The 17,762-nt window shown below is 45.0% G+C and overlaps 1 long non-coding RNA gene across 1 annotated transcript; it reads right to left on the reverse strand.

Annotated features, from left to right (window-relative positions):
* Positions 1–6,076: 6,076 nt before the first annotated feature.
* On the reverse strand, positions 6,077–13,816 carry LOC119619786 (uncharacterized). Its single transcript, XR_005236246.1, has 3 exons — positions 13,746–13,816; positions 6,963–7,241; positions 6,077–6,597 (listed from the first exon to the last, which is right to left on the reverse strand). It is a non-coding gene; the product is annotated as an uncharacterized lncRNA (long non-coding RNA).
* Positions 13,817–17,762: the final 3,946 nt, after the last annotated feature.

Consider the following 17,762-nt stretch of genomic DNA (forward strand, 5'->3'; position numbering starts at 1 on the left):
CCAGTTACAGGATCTGAGTTGAGCTAAGGAAGTGAGCATGAGGAAGAAGAGGAACTCAGCGAAGACAAAAGCCAGAAGAAATGCAGCTGGCAGAAGGGAGCAGGCTCGGGTGTTAAGCTGGCCAGTGGGGCAAAAAGGGCTGGTCAGGGAGTGACTGAGAAGACATTTCTACAGGACAAAGACCAAGGATTCTACATGGACAGAGCCTGGAAGAAGATGAAGTGGGGAAAGTCTTTGCACATGGACGGGATTGAGGTGATGACTTTATCTAAGAACGGGAATGAGGTAGCAGCCAAGGCATGGTGACGTGAGGGAAGGAGGGAGAATGGAGAGGTGGATAGGGCTGACTGCCATACACTTCTCTGGACAGGTGAGTTTTCTGCAAAGAGGAGAATCTGATGGTCATAGAAGCTGAGCAGGCAAAAGACTCTCTGGTTATGATTATCTGAGAAATCATTCTTAAAACATAATCTTGCTGTGGGCCATGCACCATGGAGCCTGGCTCTGTATGAGGTATTTTACGTGCATCATTCTAACTCTGTCAACCCTTCAAGTTAGATAGTGACGCTTCCATTTTACCAAAGGAGAAAATTAAGCCCAGAATGGTTAAGTGACCTGCCCCAGATCATACCATTAGTAAATTACAGAGTGGGAATGTAAAACCAAGATGAGCTGGCTGCATTACTTAAGCACAGGCTAAGCTGCTGTGACACAGACATCCAAAGAACAGTGAGTTATATAAGATGGAAGCTTATTTCTCTTTCATGTAACAGACTGGAGGTTAGAAGCCCATGTAAGTGGAGTGGCTCTGCTCCACAATGTCATGTCATTTCAGACATCTGACTTTCTTCTGTTGTATGGCTTTGCGACATCTTAAGGAGTTGCCCTCATCTGCACAGGTGAAGCTGGGTCCTTAGAATACCGGTGTCTTTGTGGGAAAAACTCCAAGGTCACATAAATGACCTTATGTGAATAATATGAGCTTTAATGAGATTGCTGTTGCTCCCATTGGATTGTCTGAGCTTGGTCATCGTCTCACATCGGGCTGCAAGGGTGACCAGAGAACCTGCAGTCAGGTGGCCGTGTGCCCCAGTGACACTGGGGCTCTCATAGCAAAGGGAGAAGACTGTCAAAGCTTTTGATATTTTGGCCACATAATGTTGTCTCTGGTTGTGCAGATGAGATGCTGTGCATTTGGGCTTGAGCTTGGGCTTGTGCTTATGAGAGGACCAGGGGGAGGCACAGCAATGATGTTGTTAGGATTAAATGACAACCAGACTTCTGTTATTTCTGGAAGGTATTTTTCCATGACTCAAAGAGTGGGAGGAGGGGGAAAGTTCCTTGCTGCTGAGATATTTGGCTCTTGGAGAAGGTCCGGAAGAGCTACCTTGGTAGTCAGAGGAAGGTTTGTATTTTCTCAATATTAACATGACTCATAATCAACGTGGAAAAAATTTAAGTATGCAAACTACAAGAAAGAAAATCAAAATTACCTGCTGTTTCTCCACCCAGAGAGACCCCTGATTAGTGACTTTTCTCCTAAACAGACAGGCGCATATACCTTTTATTTTTTGCAACATTTGAATGATATGAACATATAATTTTGTGTCTGGCTCTTTTGCCTGTCTGGGACATGAGCAGCTGCCTATGGCTATGGGGAGAAGAAAAGCTTACTTTCCTCTAGCGCTCTGTGTTGCAGCTGTGCACTGCCTACTGGTTGTAGCATGAACAGATGAATACAGCATCAGGGGCTCCATCCAGGGCCCTGGGGTGGCCCCACACAGGGGCCTGAGCGGGCAGAGGTGGGGTGGAGAGTGGTGGGCCGATGGGGGCTCCCCAAAGTCCCCCTCCTCCCCAGGGCCTCCCACCCTGTGCAGCTCCAGCTCCTTGGAGCTGTCACTTCCAACATGTTATTTTCCCATCTCTCTAGATAGTCAGAACCACTGCCTGTTTAAGCCAGCAAAGGAGATGTCTCCTGCGATGCCAGGGCTGGGAAGCGGCGGAACTGAAGATTGCCTCTTACTCCCCAGCCAGTGGAGGTGCAGCGGGTCTGCCTTGGGCTCAGGTGAAGTGTAATTGGAAGATGGTCTCGCCACATTCATGCTCTCCTCACCTGGGACTAGGAATCAGAAAGGCCCACAGCCTGCCCCACCTTGGAGCTGAGGCAGCCTCCATCCCATCGGGTCACCCCTGGTTTCTGCATTCTCCTCCGGCCACCTATGCAATCCAGAGGTGCAGAGGCCCCAGGCGAGGCGAGCCTGTCTTCGTTCTTAGGTGGACAGGAGGCATATTTCTTTCTCTCCAGAGCCTCAGAACGTCTCACAGAGGCATGGCGTCATCTCTGTCTTAAAACTTCCCAGACAAGGGGATCAGCCTCTCTTCTAGGGGGAAGTCAGGTTGTCCTCACAGGTGAAAGGCCTTGGCCTTGGGCTGCTGATGAGCAGAGCCTGGGGCATGTCAGTCCTCCCCTCCCAGCCCGATGAGCCCAGCAGAAGCAAAGGATGGAAGGAAGCTCGTCCCCCAGCTTTAGACTCAGCAATGTGCTCAGCCTCCTCTTTGGTCTTCGTGTACCTTTGGCGTAGACTTCAGAACTTCCTGAGAAGGCAGGAGTGAGCTGTGGGGAAAGGAACGACGTCTCTTTCTGGAGTCATTGCCAGCACTTGGGTCATGCAGGTCCTTCTCTGTGTCTCCTCCGACTGGAACACTCAACACATCCTCTCAGCTGATAACAATATCTAACATTAATAAGTATAATGCTTCCCATATACGTGTGTGTGTGTATTACTTTTAAAAATGATTTGTTGTATATTTCATAAAAGAAGTAAAACTTCGTAATAATCCTGAAATAAAGGTCAGTGGGATACATCAAATGAACTTATTTAATCTATTTATACGGTTTGACATATATGTAAATTAATAAAGCTAAAGAAAAGAATGGCAGGCATGGATCTCTTCAATAACTGTAGGAATCGTTCAGCACCATGCCAAAATATTGAACCCAAAGCCTTCAGTCCTAAAGTTTGTTATATGAGCTAGAACGTTATCATGATGATCATTTTCAGGCTTGCACAAGGAGAACACAGGTGTGCTGTGGTCGTGTTATCAACAGGAAAAAAATCACTTTGTGTGTGTGTGTTTGTGTGTGTGTTTGTGTGTGTGTGTGTTTGTGTGTGTGTGTGATAGAGTCTTGCTCTGTCGCCTAGGCTGGAGTGCAGTGTTGTGATCTTGGCTCACTGCAACCCTCTGCTTTCCGGCTTCAAATGATTCTCATACCTCAGACTCCCAAGTAGCTGGGATTACAGGCGTGCACCACCATGCTGGCTAATTTTTTTGTATTTTCAGTAGAGACAGGGTTTCGCCATGTTCGTCAGGCTGATCTTGAACTCCTGAGCTCAAGAGATCTGCCTGCCTCCATCTCCCAAAGTACTGGGGTTACAGGCATGAGCCATGGCGTCCGGCCCCAAGTTGTCTAATCATTTTTAGCTCAGGGACAGACAAATATTTACTTTCCTACTCAAAATTCATGGTAAGGTTAATTGAGTTCATAAATATTATTGATGGGGTAATAAAGAGTTTACCAGATACACAACTCAGACCATAGAGGGGTCTTCCATATGTAGCACAAGTGGCAAGAAAGGCAAATGGGGAAAGTTTACTATATCATAATACATTATATATGTATATGCTTGCTATGTATATTACATATGTAGTAATTCTATATAGTGCTTGCTACATGATTACTATACTCTTTTATATATCTGCCTACTATATATATGCTTACTACATATTACATGTCTATGGTAAGCACTATGGTAGTTGTGTAGTAAGCACTATAATAATGTGTATATGTATGATAAACACTATATATATATATGGCACTAGTGTAAGCACTTTGCAATTATTCATCTATTCAATTATCAATCTTCACAACAAACTATGAGTGGGTTCCATTATGATTCCATTTTAAGATGAAGAAACGGAGGCCCTGTGCCAGCTAGCTACATTTGCTCCCACAGATCCACTTGGCATGCTCCCCACCTCTGGCATGCTCTTCACTCCAGGAGCCAGGTCTAGCTAGACCACACAGACAAGCTTCTGTGTTCTGCACTTTTGGTTGGGTTTAGCCAGTGAGGAGCCTCATCAGGAGAATGGAGGGAGAGAGGGGAGAGTGAGGATGTGCACCTGTTACCCTGGCTTCCTCCCTACAAGATGACAATGACTGTCTGGGTTCCCCCACCTGAGGACATGGCTGCTTTCAGAATAAGGCTCTGCAGTCTCTCTATCCCTGTGTTCCAGAAGGCTCAGTGCTGGGGACAACTCTAACACTGCTGGCCCTGTGTCCCTGCACTGGCGCCTGTTTTCCCCACGCTCCGCCCACATCTTTGAAATGATCATTTTATAAATACTCCCTCCAGTGACCCTAATTTGGTGTTCCATCTGTTTCCTACTGAAACTCTGACTGATAAGGCCACTATGGGCTTTAACTCATTTGCACGAGATCATCCAGCCAGGAAGGGACAGAGCTGGGGTCTGAACCCAGGCAGTCTGTCCTGGTGTCTGTGCTTCTAACTGCTGCCCGAACCTCTCTGTGGAAAGAGCACTGGTCAGGAACCAGGGTGCTGGTTTGTGCTCTTCTGCCAACTGGCCATGCAGCTTTGAGCAAATAACGAGATCTCAGTTTCTGTTTCTCAGGCATACAATGAGGTGGTTGTAGTTCCTTTCTGTTCTAACACATGGCTTCCCAAATTCCAGCTGTAAGTCAGTCTCTTGCAACCCTGCGTTTCCTAGGGCCTTTCTTTGCTATTAGTTGTCACTGTGAAAGCACAAGTTACACTTAACTCCCTAAAACAACTGAGGACACAATTTGCAGGGGCAGTGTTGTACTAAATAAAGCTGTGCTCCATTGTGAAGGTGTTCCGCCTCAGGAAACTGTTCCTTTCTCATTCGAGTTCAAATGTGGTCCCAATTTGCTTGTCTTGTTTATGTATGCTCCTTCCCTCTGAACTCCATTTAATTAAATAACCAAAAAAAAAAAAAAAAAAAAAAAAGCCGTATTCACTGTGAGTTGCCGTCTTCATTCAGAAAAATGCTGAGCACACCAAAAGCCAGCAAAGTTCTTGTTTTTGCAACTCAGTGAAGCCTGCTTTCTTTTTCATGAGCACCAAATGACTGCATGCATGCCAACCACGGAAATTAGGATTTGGTTTTGGTTGGCAAAAATGGTCATTGACCTGAACCAAATGTCAGTTTTACTCTAGGGGCAAGAATTTTGTGATTGAAGAATACCGTTCAGGGGTAGGTTCTGCCCATCAGTTCCCCAGGGAGCTGGGCACAGTGGGTTGGAACAAATAGAAAGAGTGAGGGAGGCTTGAATGGGACTCAAGGGGACACAGTGTTGGGGCACACCACATGGGAGATGGTGAACACAGCTTGGAGAGATCTTCTGGATGCAGCCACCACAAAGGAGGATAACTCACAAGTAATCCTGCTGCCGCCACCCCTAGCCTAACACCAAGGCAGGGGAAGGCTGAGAGACACAGGATTGATAGCATTTATTTAATGTGAAAAATGTTGGAGGGTCTTAGTGGACCACAAGTTCACGAAGTTGGTGATCCTTCAAGACAAAGAGGTCAAGGGTCCAAAAACTTAACGTTTTAATCCAAAGTTATAAAACTTGGGCAAAGCCACGGCTCAAACTCAGACTTTCTTTCTGTAAAGTCCATGCTCATTCTTTTATATTGTAGGTTCCCAGACCTGGAGAATTGAAAATATGTGTAGATTCTCAGGCCCCATTCCTGACCTCTTGAATCAGAAAATTCACAAGGGTAGCTTAGGAATCAATATTTTTGCTTTGGAATGCATCAAAAGGATATAATGTTGGGATTAGCACCTAAATAATCCGGGAATGGGCGGAGTACATGGGGCCCCAGTGGAAACTAGAGTGGCCACTGGTTGATAATGGCCAAAACTGAGTGATAAGCACATCAGGTTAATTTCACTATTTTCTCTACTTAATAGGCATTGCAGGAGGGACTGAGTAAAGTGTCTCTAAAAGGGACATAAGTGTTATCTTTTTCCCAAACAGTCAGCAGAGCTGTAGCCATCAAGCATTATGCAATGTGGGAAGCAAAGTGCTGGAAGAATCTTGAAAAGCTGAATCTCCCCGCTGAATGCTGGCATCATCACCATAACCACTCTTTTCAAGAGGATCATCTGTTTGGGGCAGGATTTGCTCTTCTCCTGGGCTTATACTAAATAACCAGCAGAGGGAAACACACAAGGAAGTTTGGCACATTGGATGTTTTCTCAGGCTCAGCACAACCAGCTCCACCTGCTTAACGTCACACGAAGAGAGTCAACACTGCAGCACCGGACACAGGCAGGGGCCAGCCACCCTGGTGTTGGCAAGCAGCCCACCCAGGAGACAGAACTCCAGGTCAGCCTGGCAGTTCACATCATGTGCGGGGACAGCGGGTAGCAGTGGCAGCAGAGCGCACAAACACGCTGGCTTTGGGGAGATGTAGACCTAGCACCAAGTCTGATTTGGTCATTGCTGTGGGCAGGTTGTCAAACTTCTGGGATCCTCCGTTTTCTTATCTGTAAAATGAAAATAATAATACAGTTGAGCATCCCCACTCTGGAAATCCAAATCCAAAATGCTCCAAAATCCAAAACTTTTTGAGCATCAACATGACACCACCAGTGGAAAATTCCAGCCTGGCTTCATGCGACAGGTTACAGTCACAACTTTGTTTCATGCGCTAAAGTATTTAACATATTACATAAAATCACTTTTGGGCTGTGTGCTGCATATGAGGTATATACGAAACACAAATGAATTTCATGTTTAGACTTCAGTCCCATCCCCAAGATATCTCATTATGTATATGCAAATATTCCAAAATCTGAAAAAAATCCAAAACACTCGTGGACCCAAGCACGCCAGACAAGGGATATTCCACTTGTAATACTGCTGGGGTCCTGGCTTGGGAGGATTTCTGGAGGTGGTGCACGGGAAGCGTTTAGCAGAGGGTCTCATGCATGAGGAATGGGAGTTATTCTTCTTATGGAATCTGCTCTCTGGCTCTCCAGCCTCCTTGGAGCGGAGGCTGCCCAGTGTCTGCCTGCAGCCCCGTCTTCCACTTCAATGTGCTCCAGCTCCAGTGTGCTCCAGCGGACTCTGGGGCCCAGAGCTGCATCTCTTTGCCTGAAGCCTTTCTCCGTAGCTACAGAAGGTCATTCTGCCCCCAGGCAAGGCAGTCCAGGAGGAGAATTCACGACAGAAGCAGTCTTTGAATCCTGCACGGCAACACTGAAGCCTCTCCCACCCACAACGTGTGTGTTTTCTGCAGCCTCCCAGCTCCCTGTGGCATTAGGCCCCCATTACCCACAGCCACGGCTGCTGTGATAACACACCCTGTAATGACCGCATCCCCTTTCCTGTCTCATTTCACTACTCCCCTAATGATGTTTTCCTTCACCTCCCAAAGAAGCAACGTGTGCTTGAGCCCTTTCCCAGGGATCGCTTCTGGGGGTAACTCAAACTAAGGCACTGCCCCCTACCCTCCACGTTCTCCTGATTTCTTCAGTATCTCAGGCTCCTCACTCAAGCTGACTTCAGATCTCACGTCTCCCTCCTCCTGTCCTTTTGGTGGTGGCCGCTGTGTGCCATGGCCAGATATCCAGTGGAGGCCCCTCATCACAGCTGTGGTGGATGTGAACTGCGTGCCCCTGCCTTAGGTGCAGCCTGAGTGGGGTCCTACCCCAGAGTCTAAAGCCTCTGAGGTGCTCCCCTGCATTCCTGCAGGTAGGCTGTGTTTCTTGAAGAAATGCAGAATATGCTTCTTTCCCTCAGCTCTGTCATCTGGATCCTAAAGCAGCCTACAAAGCAGTCACTTGGACCCATCCCAGACCAGCCCTACAGTCTCCTGTGGTGCCAGTTGGCTCAACAACACATCTTTATTTGCCACATCCACCTCCCAAATAAATCACTGTGCTCAAATCTTTGCCTTGGGATCTGCTTTGGGGGTCCCCCAAACTGAGACAGCTGGTGTTTGAAGCAGTCTTGGTAGCAGAGTTTCGTAGGATTCTGCTCTTGGATCTTTTGCTGCTCAGAGGGCAACAAGGCCCCAGTTCTTGGTGGTAAGTGGGTGGTGATGACCCCTTGGCATACATCATAACTGTTAAGAATGTCTTCACTTGGTGAATAAGCTACTGCAGCTCTACCCAGTAAGCAGCCAGCATGCCAGGTGGATGCAGGTCTTTGGTATACTGCTCTCTGACACTGTGGCTAGGACTTCCCACCTACCACATTTCTGCTCTGCCAGTGGCTCCCAGTTAGGCTCTGGTGGGGCGGGGGGAGGGGGAATGGGAAGCTGGAGGAAAACTGGAGGCTAGACAAGAAAGAAGGGACATGATCCTTCTCGCCTCCTCACTTCGTCTAGTGTCAGGCTCATGCCAGCAATGATACACCACCTTTGCAGTTACCACACTTGGTTCCAGTAGCAACAATTGGTTCCAGTTAATGGCTGTGCCCAAACCAGCTTCATGGCACCCCTCAGGGATACAAGCACCAGTTAGCTGGTGCCCTCTACTTAGACAAAACTCTTTCCTGTGTGCCCCCCCCCCCCCCCCAGTACTGGGGTGATAGCTGCTTCCTGCCGTTACCACATCTGTGATACCTCAGTGAGGGTGGCCAGCAGTCCTGGTCTGCCTGAGACTAAAGTTTTTCCCAGAGCACAGTGCTTTAAGTGCTAAAACTAGAACAGTCCTGGGCAAACCGGGATGGTTGTTCACCCTATCTCAATGTGCCCATTTAGACCTGTCTGGTTCCTCAATTCTTGGTATTAAATTCTCTCTGTAAAAATAACTGATGTATTTTAAAACTCCTGTCTGGAGCCTGGTTGATACAGGAAGAAGTGCAGGTGCTAGAGGATGCACCAGCTTGTGCAATAATATCACTAGTATTTGAGAGCTATGGTGGTGACAGCATATACAAGTGCGGTGGAGATGACTGGGGATTGTTAGGTGCATCAATGCCCTGAAGGGGGAGAATAGCCCAGCCTGAGTCAGCTAACAATCAAAGAAAGCACAAAATTAGAAGCCAGAAAACCTCTATGGCAGCATGTAACACCTACAGCCAGTCCTAATGCACTGCCAAGAGAGTGCCTTACAGCTTGCAAACGATAATGACCTCCTGTTAATGCCAGAGCTGCCTTGGCAGCAGAAAGGGTAGAATGTCTAGCAAGGTAGGCATACAAAAATAGATTTATTATGTAAGACCAGAGAATCTACCAATTAACCAGGCTCTGTAACTGTATGGCACAGCCTGCCGAAAATTAAGCTTATGATCTGATAAAAGAATAGCAAAGTCTGAATTAATGGCTCCAGCAAATGTTCTATGCCAAAGTCAAGCAGCTGATAAGGAGGAGGGGACCTGAGGACCTGAAATGAGGACTTTCAGGTAGATATGCTTCAGAACCTTCAATCCTCAGATTCCCTGGAACTCTCTAGGCTTGCAGAAGTGGCCCACTTCCCTTGTAGAGAGAAAAGCCTTCCCTTATCCCAAGACCACACAAAGTCCTCACTCAAGGCAGAGGCTTTCTGAGATGATGAGTGCCCTTCTCAAGATTTCCTCTATCAGCCCTCACAGCTTCTAGACCAGGGGTCAGCAGACTTCTTTTGTAAAGAGACAGCAAAAAATTTAGGCTTTGTGGTTTGTACAGTGTTTGCCATAATGATTCAACTCTTCCAGTGTATCACAAAGGCAGCATAGACAATATGTAAATGAATGGGTCTTTCAATAAAACTTTATTTACAAAAACAGACAATATTTGACACATGGGCCATAGTTTGCCAATCCCTGTTTAGGCCAATAATTGGTACATACCTCAGAATGTTAGATGAGAGAAGTACTGTCATTGTTTCAGAAAGGGATGCAGCATCTAGCTAATATGTACATCTAGCTAACATGACCCTGGAAGACATGTTTGGGGCTGCATTTTGAGTATGCTGGACTGAAGGAGAGTTTATGGATATGTGGGCTATCTCCTGTGTCTCAGGATGCAGTATCCTGGCAAGAACACCTAAAACCAGTTCTGATGCACTGCCAAGATAGTGCCTTACAGCTTGCAAGCAATAATGACCTCTTGTTAATGCCAGAGCTGCCTTGGCAGCAGAAAGGGTAGAATGTCTAGCGAGGTAGGCATACAAAAATAGATTTATTGTGTAAGACCAGAGAATCTGCCAATTAACCAGGCTCTGGGAGAGCCCAGAGGGTTTGCTCTCCATTAGCAATATAAGGAATATGTCAGTTAGGGGGCCATCAACATTGTTGAGAAACTTCTGGTGATTGACCTTTCTAGGCTGCTATGGGTCTGGGCTCCCTCTTAGTGTCATTGGGTATGATGGGATTCAAGAACAGCACAGCACAGTTGGCAGCACTTACCCATCAAAGGCAAAGTAGACAAATGATTGTAACAGCAGCAAAGTTAGAAGGACAATCTGGGCTCTTATCTGCAGGAATCAGGGAGTAGCAACTAATAGACTGTGGTGTTCCTAGCAGTGAGACTGGAACATATTGTTTGAACTATGTAACTAAAGATCAAAAGCTGATGAGCAGAAGACTGATGTCAGCTGTTGCAATGAAAAATCTTGATCCTTTGCCCAGTTTCCAGACCTAAGCCACTTGTTAGACCCAGAGGCTGTATTGAAAGGGAGGCTGGGTACCCCTGAGAAATGACCTTGTATTGCCACATTAAGCATACACAGTAGTGATACCCCCTGTCTATTACCAAAAAGATCTATGGGCATTTCTCCTGAGGACTCAGATCTTTGAAGAGCTGTGGACACAAGATCTGAGCTGAAGCTGATACCATGGGACTAGTGCCATCACAACACCCTCTGTTGATGTGAGGAAAGTCCTGGCTTCAAATCTGTCTCCTATTGAGGCCAATGCACCTATGCCCTAGCTGCTATTCATTTTCCTGGTCTCTGAGTTCATAATTGAAATAGACATACTTAACAGTGGGAGAACCTGTTATAAAATAAGAGCCATGATGCTATGAAATGCCTAGTGGATGTTCCAAAAAATTCCTCACCCCAGCCAAGACAGAAAATGAGAAATACTGTCTCTTTCTGGATTAAAATGCCACCCTCCAAGTCTCAAGGAAGGCAGACATTATGATGGTCCCCATCATATCCCTAAATAATTTGCTAGTCCCATCCCACAAAAATGAGATGGCGCATTGCAGATGAAGATGGACTACTGACAAATTAACCAAGTAGTAGCCACAATTACAAGTGCTGGAATAGATCAACACAACGTCTATCACTAAGTATAATAATCTGCCAGATGCATTCTCTCTCTCTCTCTCTCTCTTTGAGATAAGAGTGTCACTCTTTGCCCAGGCTGAAGTGCACTAGCATGATCTTGGCTTACTGCAACCTCTGCCTCCTGGGTTCAAGCAATTCTCGTGCCTCAGCCACCAGAGTAGCTGGGATTACAGGCACGTGCCACCATGTCTGGCTGATTTTTGTATTTTTAATAGAGACGGGGTTTCATCATGTTGGCCAGATTGGTCTCGAACTCCTGACCTCAGATGATCTACCCACCTCGGCCTCCCAACGTGCTGGGATTACAGGCATGAGCCACCAGGCCCAGCCATAGCAGACGCATTTTCTTAAATTTCTGTTAGGAGAGAGGATCAGAAGCAACTTGCCTTTACTAGGAATAGAAAACAACATACATTCACAGCATTGGCCTAGAGCTCTGTGAATTTCCTATTGTTTGTCAAAGTATAATTCAAAGGAGTTTGGTTGTCTAGATATTCTGCAGAACATTCTGTTAGTCCACCATATTGAGAACATCACGGTAAGGAAACCCAGTTAACAGGAAATCTAAGTATTCTGAATACCCTGGTAGGATTTATATGCATCAGAGCATAGGAGACACACTCTAAAATCTTCAGGGACCTGCTACTGTGGCAGTTGTTAGAGGTTCAATGATTTGGGGCATTTCAGGATAGCCCCTCTAAGCTGTAAGACAAAGGCATAACACTTATTAGAACACTTTAGATTTTGAAGATAGCATATACCACACTGAGAAATACTATTCCAACTCATTTACTGGCTTCCAGCTTTGAATGAAACCCAGAGAATCTAAAAGCTTTCCTTCCTCAGTAAATCAACACCTTTGTCATCATGTAATGTTACTCTTGATCCCTTATATTAATTCTTTGTTCCAGAGTCTACTTTGTCTGATACTAACAAAATTACTCCAATATTCTTTTGATTGGTGATTTCATAATATATCATTTTCCATGCTTTTACTTTTAAATTTTTTCTTTATATGAAAAGTATATTTCTTGTAAACAGCATAGTTTTTTAAAAAAATTCAATACGACAATCTCTGCCTTTTAATTTGGGTGTTTAGACCATTTACATGTGATATATGTATGATATGGTTTGTATCAGTACAAACATTTATAATGGTAGATTTAAATCTACCACTTTGCTAGTTGTTTTCTATTAAACTCACATGCTTTTCATGGCCTTTTTCTTCTTTTTCTACCTGCTTTTCAGATTGAGCATTCTATGTTTTCATTTTAGCTCTATACTCAGTTTATTAGTTATACTATTCTTTTTATTTTTAGTTGCTTTAGAGTTTACTGTGTACATATTTGATTTATTACAGTATAACTTCAAATATTATGCCATTTCACAAAGTTCTTGTAAAGCAAGAACTTTACAAAGTATACTCCCATATGTTTTATTATTGTTGTCTTAAACTCTGGAGTAGAGTACTTTGTGAGCCTTTTTGCTTTAGGCCAGTGATAGGCACACTGATTTGTGATTGTGCCTATTCCAGCCTGCCACTGGTTATTGTAAATAAAGTTTTATTGGAATATAGCCATTTGCTTACATGGCAGCCTTCAGGCTACAATGGCAGAGTTGAATGGTTGCACTAGAGACCATGGGCCCACAAAGCCTAAGATATCTGCTATGTGGTCCTCTGTAGAAAGAAAGTTTATTAATCCCTGCAAATAGTCAACTATTTTTAAGGTAATTAATAATAGGCAAAAATGACCTTCATATTCACCATTTCTGAAGTTCATTTCTTTGTGTAGATCTAAGTTTGTCATCGGCATCATACTCCTGAAAAACTTCCTTTAATATTTCTTACAGGCCGGGCGTGGTGGCTCATGCCTGTAATCCCAGCACTTTGGGAGGCCGAGACGGGCGGATCACGAGGTCAGGAGATCGAGACCATCCTGGCTAACATGGTGAAATCCCGTCTGTACTAAAAATACAAAAAATTAGCCGGGTGTGGTGGCGGGCACCTGTAGTCCCAGCTACACGGGAGGCTGAAGCAGGAGAATGGCGTGAACCCGGGAGGTGGAGCTTGCAGTGAGCCGAGATTGCACCACTGCACTCCAGCCTGGGTGACAGAGCGAGACTCTGTCTCAAAAAAAAAAAAAAAAAAAAAAAAAAAAAATATATGTGTATATATATATATATTTCTTACAGATGAGGGCTGCCAACAATGAGTTCTCTAAGCATTTATTTGCCTGAAAAAGTCTTTATTTCACATTTCACCTCCATTTAAAAATGTATATTTGTTAGGTGTGGAAATCTCTACTAACAGAAAATGTCTATCAAGACTTTAAAAGCCTTCCCTTGCCTTCTGGCTTCCACTGTTTCTGGCCTCTTCCAATCAACTGGCATTTTAGCTGACTTTGCCTTACCTGTTTGTAAGGTGTCTGTGCTGGTCTCCCCTGCTCTGACACTGATGAGCCTGCCCTCATGCTTTCTGTCTTTGAAGGGGCTTGTCCTTCTTTGGAATTCTAGTTGCTTAGTTGCCCTGTGATGTCAGTCCTCTGATGACTTCAAGGAACGTTATTATTTTCTACTTTATTTGTCATATTCTTATTGTTAGGGTAGAGGTGATACACTTTCTAACTCTCTACATAGACATGGAAATCAATCTAAGATTTTTAACAAAATAATTGAAGGCAGTGTTAAACAGTTTGGTCCCAATACAAACTGAGTTATTTAACTTATTCAAACATTTAAAATAGGATTTATAAATTTAATATATTTTATTTTCTTGTTTAGTTACTTCAATTGCCTGATGGCTAAACCAAACCTTTCCAGATTTCTTAGGTAATTTTCATAAAGTTAATGGATTACGATTATAAACAATGAATCCAGGTCTTTCTGGATGTTCCCATACTGTTTATAAACTTAAATAATTTCAAATTAAAAATCATGAGTTTAAATCACTTAATTTTAATATGAACCACAAAGTTGGTCTATTACTTGTATAGCCCCAAATTTCTTAAGTACTTCAAGAACATAGATACCAGAAATGAAGAAAATACTTATGTCAAGAATTGTAGAGCCTGAGAGTTCACTCTGCTTTCCAACTAACAAGTTTCATCGATGCTGGCAAAAGACACGAGATCCTGGATCAGAGACAAAGAACTTTGTTGCCTCAATAGTAGTAGACAGAGTATCAGCATTTACACCAGTTCCTCAAGTCCCAGTTCTCATAAGGTGATATGAAGAGCCCAGGGACATCTTTACACACAATGGGTTACAGGAGAGGAACCCCGAACTTAGAGATCTGGAATCTTTTATAATAGGCAGTAAGTCCACTTGACCTTTGCATTGGAGGCAGATGATGTTATATCAGACAACAAACCAACCTGCCCCTTGTTCTTGAAGGGCACCATCTCTGTCTTCCAAAGCTGCTCAGAAAAACACCCTCTGCTCACAAGACGTGCAGAAATATGAGAGACCCATGGAAAATAGTGTCTCAACACCATAACCACGAAATAATGTTACTATGAGTTGATTCCTCTTAAGTATTCTAAATTCTAATCCAGTGTTTGAAAGGTGTTCTCCTACTAAGAAAACAGTTGTCATTTCAAACAACTTTTGGATTATCTTCTCACACAACTTTTGTAGTTGTCCGTCCTAGCTGAGGAGTTTTTAAGACCAGTGGATTTCTGGCTGGAATTTTGTCTTGCTTCTTGTTAGTAACCTTGACTACCAGGCTGATCCAGTTTTACAGTCACTCTGCTAACATTCTCCAAACAGGGTGTTCTTCCTGCCTGTATCACCTACTCTTAATGTTATACAGGATCTCATTCTGCGGATCTCCAGCTTGGCTGTCACACTCTGTGATTGGGTTCGGCGCAGCTATTTACTTCTTTCTTCTCTATTTCAAGTTCTTTTCACACCATCCCTATCTTTTAGACCACAAACCTTGCAGTTATGTCTAACTTTACAGGTTCGACTGTTAAGAATATTTGATTCGATTCTTTCGTGGGATAAAAGAGGGTATCTTCTCACTTAATTCTCTCTTTCAGTTCTAGAAAGTGCTAAGCATACCAATTTGGCTGAGGGAAAGAGGAAATTCTTCCTGTGAAGGTCTCTGTCTCAGAGACATAACCATTATGGCAGCATCCCAGGTGCTGTGGCTGGGATGGTTCTGTCCACTCCAGAAGAACTATGGGCCCCTGGAAGGTGTTTCTCCTCAGCCTGCTGTGCACATCAGCGGCAGCCCCACCCCCACCCCAGGAGGACCTCCTGCCATGGAGGCTGAGTCCAGCCAGGAGTCCAACCAGCACCTGGATGTCTACCTTTACAGCACCAAGGCAGCTCCTAGGGAGAGGCGAGCTCTGACTCCACCCAGACCCATTCCCCAGGTTCCTCCTTCTTCCCTCCAGCGGATCATTAATCTCCCAGGACACACGCTGCACGCTAATTGCGCTCGTAATGGGAAATGAGTCAGAGAGAAGGGTCACCACTGTGGTGACATGAAGCTACCTTTTTATAGGCACATAGTTTTAATGGGAATGTGAGAAGGAATCACTGCCCTAAGGCAGCCTCTGGTTTGACTAGCTTGAAACAACCAAGGCTTCTCCCCATTTCAAATTGTAAATTAATTATAGCCTAAGCTTAGCATCTTAGTCAGCCTTCATTATCCATTCAGTTTGAAGGCCATTACGGACCACAGAGCATCCGGCTCCACCAGACAGTGGCACATCTGTACTCTCAACTCACGGAGTAAAGCTTGAGCTGCTATCTCATTCCCCTCAGTTAATAGCAAAATAAAGAGTGCCCCGGGGGAAGGAGACCTGTCAATGGTAAGATAGGCTCACATCCGGGCTGGCAGGGTCTTACTTTCCTCACAGAGCTGCAGGAGGAAGGGGTGCCCTCCCTGGGAGCTTTATTGGGGACTGCAGCTGAGCCTGAGCTCCAGGGCAATGTGGAGCAGTTCTGAGAAGTTGTCTCAGTTTCACAATTACTTCTTTGCCAGTATGCACAGAAAACTGGGGTGCTCTTATTTCTGCTTTATGAGACGCCTTGTTGTGAAAAGGATCTGGGATTCCAGGGATTGGAAAGCAAGTATTGTTGATGGGAACCAGGAGATTTGAGCTGTAGTCCTGTCCCCACTGCTCACTGACACCATCCTTGGATGAGTCACTCAATCTGTTAGTTTACTAATTCCTCAGAGGATGTAATTCTTCCTGCTTTGCCTGTATCTCAGGGTTGTTGTTGGAGTCTAATTAAATAATAGGTTAGTAAATAAGAATGCACTCTGTGAAGTACTGTCTTCCTTATTCTAAGCTGGAGTCCAGAGAGTTGGTTCCATTTTTAGGACAGGACAGAGCTGGCTTGCTCAGGGATTGAGAACAAAGCTACCTGGGTTCTTGGTCTGAAACTATATTCAAGAGCTAGAAAGACTGGTCATGGCTTTCCACCTATGGGACCTATGTTGTCTTAGAAGTGGAAGAAAAGGAGAGTCTTCCCTGCCTAGCTGTGAGAGCATAGGTAAGCCACCTAAGTAAGCGAGTTTACCAAGGAAGAGAGTGCAGTGAGAAAGAGAAGACAGTAGACTTGGGAGCAGGAAAGAAGAGAGATGGAAGCAAAGGACTGAAAGATAAGGGGCATCCAAGACTACATGGGGTTGGCTGTGTCCTCAAGCTGTGTCTGGAATCCCAATGCTTCTCACCTCTGCTGCCACCTTGCATAGTCATCGTCTGCAGAGGCTCTTGAGGGCTGTCCTGGCTCTCATCCCCAACATGTCCTACCATTTGTTTTTGACACAGAAGTCAGAGCAAGCAGCATTTAGACAGCCCAGCTCCTCTCAGAGCCCTCGGTAGCTCCTTATTCTACTCAGGGTAAAAGTCAAAGTATTGACAGAAGGCTGTGAGGTCATCCTCTCAGGACTTACCTTTTGCCACTCTCTCCCCTGCCACCCACCCAGTCATATGAGCTTCCAGGTTGATGCAGGCTGCTCCAGTTTGCTGCAGGCCATTCCAGGCTGCTTCAGGCTAGTCTAGGCTGTTCCAGGTTGTTCTAGACTGTTCCAGGCTTTTCTAGGTTGTTCCAGGCTGCTCCAGGCTGTTCTAGGTTGTTCTAGGCTGCTCCAGGCTGTTCTAGGTTGCTCCAGGTTGTTATAAGCTGTTCCAGGCTGCTTCAGGCTCTCCTAGGCTGCTCCAGCCTCTTCTAGACTGTTCCAGATTGTTCTAGGCTGTTCCATGCTGTTTTTAAGCTGCTCCTCAGTCAGTACCTTAGTCAGCAAACCAACTTTGCTTTTTCCCCCAAACCTCTGGTGATTCCCCAGGAATCATTCACATCTTTGTTCTGATGTCATTTTCACAATGAGTCTTCCCATGAAGACCACTGCGAACTCCCCAGCTCTCTACCTACCTATCAATTCCTCTTACTTGTCTTTCCCATAGCACTTA

The sequence above is a fragment of the Chlorocebus sabaeus genome, chromosome 25 (genome assembly GCF_047675955.1).
Source record: "Chlorocebus sabaeus isolate Y175 chromosome 25, mChlSab1.0.hap1, whole genome shotgun sequence".
Taxonomy (NCBI): Eukaryota; Metazoa; Chordata; class Mammalia; order Primates; family Cercopithecidae; genus Chlorocebus; species Chlorocebus sabaeus.